The following is a 10,000-nucleotide window of genomic DNA, read 5'->3' as shown; positions in this document are numbered from 1 at the left end:
AGGGCTGCCGCCCAACCGACTATTCACCCTTTTTGGGCGGGAATTTTTTCCATTTTTGTCCATTTTTCGGGTTTTTGGTCGGGCTTCAAAAACGGCAGCCCGAGGCCTGGCAGAGGCCGGGGCATGTCCCCGGTCGCGCCAGGCGGCTCGCGCGACCCGATTAGGCCCCGAAAGGAGTCGGGAAATCGGCAGACCTGCCCGAGTTCAGCCCGGGGGAGGCGGGGGGCAGGTCGGTTCGGCTCAAATCATTAACCAAAGCCGAGACTTGGTCTCGCTGGCGCAACCGAAGTGCCAGGCTGGATAACTCATTAACCAGAAGGCGGCTGAGGCAGGCAGGGCTGATGGCTGAGGCCGGGTGGAGGCCACCCCGCGGCCGGGAAAGTCAAAAGTCCCGTTGTGTGGAAGTCTATGAGGTCAGATTCGGCCGCCTTACCGGGCCTGCGGTTGATGGTTTCCCGCTTGGGCAAGCGAGTCGGCCCGGCAAAGTGGCCACTTGCATTTTCTGGCAAGTGTCTGCGAACAACGTTAATGAGTTGAACCTCGGCAATTGTCGGAAGTCCCGATGAAGAAATGAAAATGCCCCTTTTGCGGGGATTTTGGATGCTCATGGCCGGCAGCAGGTGGCCCGACGCCCCGCCAACTTGACACTTGTCATTTCTGTCCTTGGGGGTTGGCGGGGTATCTGCACAGAGGTAGGAGGTGGCAGAATCGAGACTTGGTGAGTTTTCTAAACAAACGTCTCGAGCCTCCAGGTCTGCAGAGACCGACCAGGGCTGCCGCCCAACCGACTATTCACCCTTTTGGGGCGGGAATTTATTCCCTTTTTGCCCATTTTTCGGGTTTTTGGTCGGGCTTCAAAAGCGGCTGCCCGAGGCCTGGCAGAGGCCGGGGCATGGTCCCCGATCGCGCCAGGCGGCTCGCGCGACGCGATTAGGCCCCGAAAGGAGTCGGGAAATCGGCAGACCTGCCCGAGTTCAGCCCGCGGGGGCGGGGGGCAGGTCGGTTCGGCTCAAATCATTAACCAAAGCCGAGACTTGGTCTCGCTGGCGCAACCGAAGTGCCAGGCTGGATAACTCATTAACCAGAAGGCGGCTGGAGGCAGGCAGGGCTGATGGCTGAGGCCGGGTGGAGGCCACCCGCGGCCGGGAAAGTCAAAAGTCCCGTTGTGGTGGAAGTCTATGAGGTCAGATTCGGCCGCCTTACCGGGCCTTCGGTTGATGGTTTCCCGCTTGGGCAAGCGAGTCGGCCCGGCAAAGTGGCCACTTGCATTTTCTGGCAAGTGTCTGCGAACAACGTTAATGAGTTGAACCTCGGCAATTGTCGGAAGTCCCGATGAAGAAATGAAAATGGCCCCTTTTGCGGGGATTTGGATGCTCATGGCCGGCAGCAGGTGGCCCGACGCCCCGCCAACTTGACACTTGTCATTTCTGTCCTTGGGGGTTGGCGGGGTATCTGCACAGAGGTAGGAGGTGGCAGAATCGAGACTTGGTGAGTTTTCCAAACAAACGTCTCGAGCCTCCAGGTCTGCAGAGACCGACCAGGGCTGCCGCCCAACCGACTATTCACCCTTTTTGGGCGGGAATTTATTCCCTTTTTGCCCATTTTCGGGTTTTTGGTCGGGCTTCAAAAGCGGCTGCCCGAGGCCTGGCAGAGGCCGGGGCATGGTCCCCGATCGCGCCAGGCGGCTCGCGCGACCCGATTAGGCCCCGAAAGGAGTCGGGAAATCGGCAGACTGCCCGAGTTCAGCCCGGGGGGGGCGGGGGGCAGGTCGGTTCGGCTCAAATCATTAACCAAAGCCGAGACTTGGTCTCGCTGGCGCAACCGAAGTGCCAGGCTGGATAACTCATTAACCAGAAGGCGGCTGGAGGCAGGCAGGGCTGATGGCTGAGGCCGGGTGGAGGCCACCCGCGGCCGGGAAAGTCAAAAGTCCCGTTGTGTGGAAGTCTATGAGGTCAGATTCGGCCGCCTTACCGGGCCTTCGGTTGATGGTTTCCCGCTTGGGCAAGCGAGTCGGCCCGGCAAAGTGGCCACTTGCATTTTCTGGCAAGTGTCTGCGAACAACGTTAATGAGTTGAACCTCGGAAATTGCCGGAAGTCCCGATGAAGAAATGAAAATGCCCCTTTTGCGGGGATTTGGATGCTCATGGCCGGCAGCAGGTGGCCCGACGCCCCGCCAACTTGACACTTGTCATTTCTGTCCTTGGGGGTTGGCGGGGTATCTGCACAGAGGTAGGAGGTGGCAGAATCGAGACTTGGTGAGTTTTCCAAACAAACGTCTCGAGCCTCCAGGTCTGCAGAGACCGACCAGGGCTGCCGCCCAACCGACTATTCACCCTTTTGGGCGGGAATTTATTCCCTTTTTGCCCATTTTTCGGGTTTTTGGTCGGGCTTCAAAAGCGGCTGCCCGAGGCCTGGCAGAGGCCGGGGCATGGTCCCCGATCGCGCCAGGCGGCTCGCGCGACCCGATTAGGCCCCGAAAGGAGTCGGGAAATCGGCAGACCTGCCCGAGTTCAGCCCGGGGGGGGCGGGGGGCAGGTCGGTTCGGCTCAAATCATTAACCAAAGCCGAGACTTGGTCTCGCTGGCGCAACCGAAGTGCCAGGCTGGATAACTCATTAACCAGAAGGCGGCTGGAGGCAGGCAGGGCTGATGCTGAGGCCGGGTGGAGGCCACCCGCGGCCGGGAAAGTCAAAAGTCCCGTTGTGTGGAAGTCTATGAGGTCAGATTCGGCCGCCTTACCGGGCCTTCGGTTGATGGTTTCCCGCTTGGGCAAGCGAGTCGGCCCGGCAAAGTGGCCACTTGCATTTTCTGGCAAGTGTCTGCGAACAACGTTAATGAGTTTGAACCTCGGAAATTGCCGGAAGTCCCGATGAAGAAATGAAAATGCCCCTTTTGCGGGGATTTGGATGCTCATGGCCGGCAGCAGGTGGCCCGACGCCCCGCCAACTTGACACTTGTCATTTCTGTCCTTGGGGGTTGGCGGGGTATCTGCCACAGAGGTAGGAGGTGGCAGAATCGAGACTTGGTGAGTTTTCCAAACAAACGTCTCGAGCCTCCAGGTCTGCAGAGACCGACCAGGGCTGCCGCCCAACCGACTATTCACCCTTTTTGGGCGGGAATTTATTCCCTTTTTGCCCATTTTTCGGGTTTTTGGTCGGGCTTCAAAAGCGGCTGCCCGAGGCCTGGCAGAGGCCGGGGCATGGTCCCCGATCGCGCCAGGCGGCTCGCGCGGACCCGATTAGGCCCCGAAAGGAGTCGGGAAATCGGCAGACCTGCCCGAGTTCAGCCCGGGGGGGCGGGGGGCAGGTCGGTTCGGCTCAAATCATTAACCAAAGCCGAGACTTGGTCTCGCTGGCGCAACCGAAGTGCCAGGCTGGATAACTCATTAACCAGAAGGCGGCTGGAGGCAGGCAGGGCTGATGGCTGAGGCCGGGTGGAGGCCACCCGCGGCCGGGAAAGTCAAAAGTCCCGTTGTGTGGAAGTCTATGAGGTCAGATTCGGCCGCCTTACCGGGCCTTCGGTTGATGGTTTCCCGCTTGGGCAAGCGAGTCGGCCCGCAAAGTGGCCACTTGCATTTTCTGGCAAGTGTCTGCGAACAACGTTAATGAGTTGAACCTCGGAAATTGCCGGAAGTCCCGATGAAGAAATGAAAATGCCCCTTTTGCGGGGATTTGGATGCTCATGGCCGGCAGCAGGTGGCCCGACGCCCCGCCAACTTGACACTTGTCATTTCTGTCCTTGGGGGTTGGCGGGGTATCTGCACAGAGGTAGGAGGTGGCAGAATCGAGACTTGGTGAGTTTTCCAAACAAACGTCTCGAGCCTCCAGGTCTGCAGAGACCGACCAGGGCTGCCGCCCAACCGACTATTCACCCTTTTTGGGCGGGAATTTATTCCCTTTTTGCCCATTTTTCGGGTTTTTGGTCGGGCTTCAAAAGCGGCTGCCCGAGGCCTGGCAGAGGCCGGGGCATGGTCCCCGATCGCGCCAGGCGGCTCGCGCGACCCGATTAGGCCCCGAAAGGAGTCGGGAAATCGGCAGACCTGCCCGAGTTCAGCCCGGGGGGGCGGGGGGCAGGTCGGTTCGGCTCAAATCATTAACCAAAGCCGAGACTTGGTCTCGCTGGCGCAACCGAAGTGCCAGGCTGGATAACTCATTAACCAGAAGGCGGCTGGAGGCAGGCAGGGCTGATGGCTGAGGCCGGGTGGAGGCCACCCGCGGCCGGGAAAGTCAAAAGTCCCGTTGTGTGGAAGTCTATGAGGTCAGATTCGGCCGCCTTACCGGGCCTTCGGTTGATGGTTTCCCGCTTGGGCAAGCGAGTCGGCCCGGCAAAGTGGCCACTTGCATTTTCTGGCAAGTGTCTGCGAACAACGTTAATGAGTTGAACCTCGGCAATTGTCGGAAGTCCCGATGAAGAAATGAAAATGCCCCTTTTGCGGGGATTTGGATGCTCATGGCCGGCAGCAGGTGGCCCGACGCCCCGCCAACTTGACACTTGTCATTTCTGTCCTTGGGGGTTGGCGGGGTATCTGCACAGAGGTAGGAGGTGGCAGAATCGAGACTTGGTGAGTTTTCCAAACAAACGTCTCGAGCCTCCAGGTCTGCAGAGACCGACCAGGGCTGCCGCCCAACCGACTATTCACCCTTTTTGGGCGGGAATTTATTCCCTTTTTGCCCATTTTTCGGGTTTTTGGTCGGGCTTCAAAAGCGGCTGCCCGAGGCCTGGCAGAGGCCGGGGCATGGGCCCCGATCGCGCCAGGCGGCACGCGCGACCCGATTAGGCCCCGAAAGGAGTCGGGAAATCGGCAGACCTGCCCGACTTCAGCCCGCGGGGGCGGGGGGCAGGTCGGTTCGGCTCAAATCATTAACCAAAGCCGAGACTTGGTCTCGCTGGCGCAACCGAAGTGCCAGGCTGGATAACTCATTAACCAGAAGGCGGCTGGAGGCAGGCAGGGCTGATGGCTGAGGCCGGGTGGAGGCCACCCGCGGCCGGGAAAGTCAAAAGTCCCGTTGTGTGGAAGTCTATGAGGTCAGATTCGGCCGCCTTACCGGGCCTTCGGTTGATGGTTTCCCGCTTGGGCAAGCGAGTCGGCCCGGCAAAGTGGCCACTTGCATTTTCTGGCAAGTGTCTGCGAACAACGTTAATGAGTTGAACCTTGGAAATTGCCGGAAGTCCCGATGAAGAAATGAAAATGCCCCTTTTGCGGGGATTTGGATGCTCATGGCCGGCAGCAGGTGGCCCGACGCCCCGCCAACTTGACACTTGTCATTTCTGTCCTTGGGGGTTGGCGGGGTATCTGCACAGAGGTAGGAGGTGGCAGAATCGAGACTTGGTGAGTTTTCCAAACAAACGTCTCGAGCCTCCAGGTCTGCAGAGACCGACCAGGGCTGCCGCCCAACCGACTATTCACCCTTTTTGGGCGGGAATTTATTCCCTTTTTGCCCATTTTTCGGGTTTTTGGTCGGGCTTCAAAAGCGGCTGCCCGAGGCCTGGCAGAGGCCGGGGCATGGGCCCCGATCGCGCCAGGTGGCTCGCGCGACCCGATTAGGCCCCGAAAGGAGTCGGGAAATCGGCAGACCTTGCCGAGTTCAGCCCGCGGTGGCGTGGGGCAGGTCGGTTCGGCTCAAATCATTAACCAAAGCCGAGACTTGGTCTCGCTGGCGCAACCGAAGTGCCAGGCTGGATAACTCATTAACCAGAAGGCGGCTGGAGGCAGGCAGGGCTGATGGCTGAGGCCGGGTGGAGGCCACCCGCGGCCGGGAAAGTCAAAAGTCCCGTTGTGTGGAAGTCTATGAGGTCAGATTCGGCCGCCTTACCGGGCCTTCGGTTGATGGTTTCCCGCTTGGGCAAGCGAGTCGGCCCGGCAAAGTGGCCACTTGCATTTTCTGGCAAGTGTCTGCGAACAACGTTAATGAGTTGAACCTTGGAAATTGCCGGAAGTCCCGATGAAGAAATGAAAATGCCCCTTTTGCGGGGATTTGGATGCTCATGGCCGGCAGCAGGTGGCCCGACGCCCCGCCAACTTGACACTTGTCATTTCTGTCCTTGGGGGTTGGCGGGGTATCTGCACAGAGGTAGGAGGTGGCAGAATCGAGACTTGGTGAGTTTTCCAAACAAACGTCTCGAGCCTCCAGGTCTGCAGAGACCGACCAGGGCTGCCGCCCAACCGACTATTCACCCTTTTTGGGCGGGAATTTATTCCCTTTTTGCCCATTTTTCGGGTTTTTGGTCGGGCTTCAAAAGCGGCTGCCCGAGGCCTGGCAGAGGCCGGGGCATGGTCCCCGATCGCGCCAGGCGGCTCGCGCGACCCGATTAGGCCCCGAAAGGAGTCGGGAAATCGGCAGACCTGCCCGAGTTCAGCCCGGGGGGGGCGGGGGGCAGGTCGGTTCGGCTCAAATCATTAACCAAAGCCGAGACTTGGTCTCGCTGGCGCAACCGAAGTGCCAGGCTGGATAACTCATTAACCAGAAGGCGGCTGGAGGCAGGCAGGGCTGATGGCTGAGGCCGGGTGGAGGCCACCCGCGGCCGGGAAAGTCAAAAGTCCCGTTGTGTGGAAGTCTATGAGGTCAGATTCGGCCGCCTTACCGGGCCTTCGGTTGATGGTTTCCCGCTTGGGCAAGCGAGTCGGCCCGGCAAAGTGGCCACTTGCATTTTCTGGCAAGTGTCTGCGAACAACGTTAATGAGTTGAACCTCGGAAATTGCCGGAAGTCCCGATGAAGAAATGAAAATGCCCCTTTTGCGGGGATTTGGATGCTCATGGCCGGCAGCAGGTGGCCCGACGCCCCGCCAACTTGACACTTGTCATTTCTGTCCTTGGGGGTTGGCGGGGTATCTGCACAGAGGTAGGAGGTGGCAGAATCGAGACTTGGTGAGTTTTCCAAACAAACGTCTCGAGCCTCCAGGTCTGCAGAGACCGACCAGGGCTGCCGCCCAACCGACTATTCACCCTTTTTGGGCGGGAATTTATTCCCTTTTTGCCCATTTTTCGGGTTTTTGGTCGGGCTTCAAAAGCGGCTGCCCGAGGCCTGGCAGAGGCCGGGGCATGGTCCCCGATCGCGCCAGGCGGCTCGCGCGACCCGATTAGGCCCCGAAAGGAGTCGGGAAATCGGCAGACCTGCCCGAGTTCAGCCCGGGGGGGGCGGGGGGCAGGTCGGTTCGGCTCAAATCATTAACCAAAGCCGAGACTTGGTCTCGCTGGCGCAACCGAAGTGCCAGGCTGGATAACTCATTAACCAGAAGGCGGCTGGAGGCAGGCAGGGCTGATGGCTGAGGCCGGGTGGAGGCCACCCGCGGCCGGGAAAGTTAGAAGTCCCGTTGTGTGGAAGTCTATGAGGTCAGATTCGGCCGCCTTACCGGGCCTTCGGTTGATGGTTTCCCGCTTGGGCAAGCGAGTCGGCCCGGCAAAGTGGCCACTTGCATTTTCTGGCAAGTGTCTGCGAACAACGTTAATGAGTTGAACCTTGGAAATTGCCGGAAGTCCCGATGAAGAAATGAAAATGCCCCTTTTGCGGGGATTTGGATGCTCATGGCCGGCAGCAGGTGGCCCGACGCCCCGCCAACTTGACACTTGTCATTTCTGTCCTTGGGGGTTGGCGGGGTATCTGCACAGAGGTAGGAGGTGGCAGAATCGAGACTTGGTGAGTTTTCCAAACAAACGTCTCGAGCCTCCAGGTCTGCAGAGACCGACCAGGGCTGCCGCCCAACCGACTATTCACCCTTTTTGGGCGGGAATTTATTCCCTTTTTGCCCATTTTTCGGGTTTTTGGTCGGGCTTCAAAAGCGGCTGCCCGAGGCCTGGCAGAGGCCGGGGCATGGTCCCCGATCGCGCCAGGCGGCTCGCGCGACCCGATTAGGCCCCGAAAGGAGTCGGGAAATCGGCAGACCTGCCCGAGTTCAGCCCGGGGGGGGCGGGGGGCAGGTCGGTTCGGCTCAAATCATTAACCAAAGCCGAGACTTGGTCTCGCTGGCGCAACCGAAGTGCCAGGCTGGATAACTCATTAACCAGAAGGCGGCTGGAGGCAGGCAGGGCTGATGGCTGAGGCCGGGTGGAGGCCACCCGCGGCCGGGAAAGTCAAAAGTCCCGTTGTGTGGAAGTCTATGAGGTCAGATTCGGCCGCCTTACCGGGCCTGCGGTTGATGGTTTCCCGCTTGGGCAAGCGAGTCGGCCCGGCAAAGTGGCCACTTGCATTTTCTGGCAAGTGTCTGCGAACAACGTTAATGAGTTGAACCTCGGCAATTGTCGGAAGTCCCGATGAAGAAATGAAAATGCCCCTTTTGCGGGGATTTGGATGCTCATGGCCGGCAGCAGGTGGCCCGACGCCCCGCCAACTTGACACTTGTCATTTCTGTCCTTGGGGGTTGGCGGGGTATCTGCACAGAGGTAGGAGGTGGCAGAATCGAGACTTGGTGAGTTTTCCAAACAAACGTCTCGAGCCTCCAGGTCTGCAGAGACCGACCAGGGCTGCCGCCCAACCGACTATTCACCCTTTTTGGGCGGGAATTTATTCCCTTTTTGCCCATTTTTCGGGTTTTTGGTCGGGCTTCAAAAGCGGCTGCCCGAGGCCTGGCAGAGGCCGGGGCATGGGCCCCGATCGCGCCAGGCGGCACGCGCGACCCGATTAGGCCCCGAAAGGAGTCGGGAAATCGGCAGACCTGCCCGACTTCAGCCCGCGGGGGCGGGGGGCAGGTCGGTTCGGCTCAAATCATTAACCAAAGCCGAGACTTGGTCTCGCTGGCGCAACCGAAGTGCCAGGCTGGATAACTCATTAACCAGAAGGCGGCTGGAGGCAGGCAGGCTGATGGCTGAGGCCGGGTGGAGGCCACCCGCGGCCGGGAAAGTCAAAAGTCCCGTTGTGTGGAAGTCTATGAGGTCAGATTCGGCCGCCTTACCGGGCCTTCGGTTGATGGTTTCCCGCTTGGGCAAGCGAGTCGGCCCGGCAAAGTGGCCACTTGCATTTTCTGGCAAGTGTCTGCGAACAACGTTAATGAGTTGAACCTTGGAAATTGCCGGAAGTCCCGATGAAGAAATGAAAATGCCCCTTTTGCGGGGATTTGGGATGCTCATGGCCGGCAGCAGGTGGCCCGACGCCCCGCCAACTTGACACTTGTCATTTCTGTCCTTGGGGGTTGGCGGGGTATCTGCACAGAGGTAGGAGGTGGCAGAATCGAGACTTGGTGAGTTTTCCAAACAAACGTCTCGAGCCTCCAGGTCTGCAGAGACCGACCAGGGCTGCCGCCCAACCGACTATTCACCCTTTTTGGGCGGGAATTTATTCCCTTTTTGCCCATTTTTCGGGTTTTTGGTCGGGCTTCAAAAGCGGCTGCCCGAGGCCTGGCAGAGGCCGGGGCATGGTCCCCGATCGCGCCAGGCGGCTCGCGCGACGCGATTAGGCCCCGAAGGAGTCGGGAAATCGGCAGACCTGCCCGAGTTCAGCCCGGGGGAGGCGGGGGCAGGTCGGTTCGGCTCAAATCATTAACCAAAGCCGAGACTTGGTCTCGCTGGCGCAACCGAAGTGCCAGGCTGGATAACTCATTAACCAGAAGGCGGCTGGAGGCAGGCAGGGCTGATGGCTGAGGCCGGGTGGAGGCCACCCGCGGCCGGGAAAGTCAAAAGTCCCGTTGTGTGGAAGTCTATGAGGTCAGATTCGGCCGCCTTACCGGGCCTGCGGTTGATGGTTTCCCGCTTGGGCAAGCGAGTCGGCCCGGCAAAGTGGCCACTTGCATTTTCTGGCAAGTGTCTGCGAACAACGTTAATGAGTTGAACCTCGGCAATTGTCGGAAGTCCCGATGAAGAAATGAAAATGCCCCTTTTGCGGGGATTTGGATGCTCATGGCCGGCAGCAGGTGGCCCGACGCCCCGCCAACTTGACACTTGTCATTTCTGTCCTTGGGGGTTGGCGGGGTATCTGCACAGAGGTAGGAGGTGCAGAATCGAGACTTGGTGAGTTTTCCAAACAAACGTCTCGAGCCTCCAGGTCTGCAGAGACCGACCAGGGCTGCCGCC

Source organism: Pristiophorus japonicus, unplaced genomic scaffold (assembly GCF_044704955.1).
Source record: "Pristiophorus japonicus isolate sPriJap1 unplaced genomic scaffold, sPriJap1.hap1 HAP1_SCAFFOLD_2325, whole genome shotgun sequence".
Classification (NCBI taxonomy): Eukaryota; Metazoa; Chordata; class Chondrichthyes; family Pristiophoridae; genus Pristiophorus; species Pristiophorus japonicus.
The sequence above is the reverse complement of the archived record's forward strand: the minus strand, read 5'-3'. Positions refer to the sequence as shown.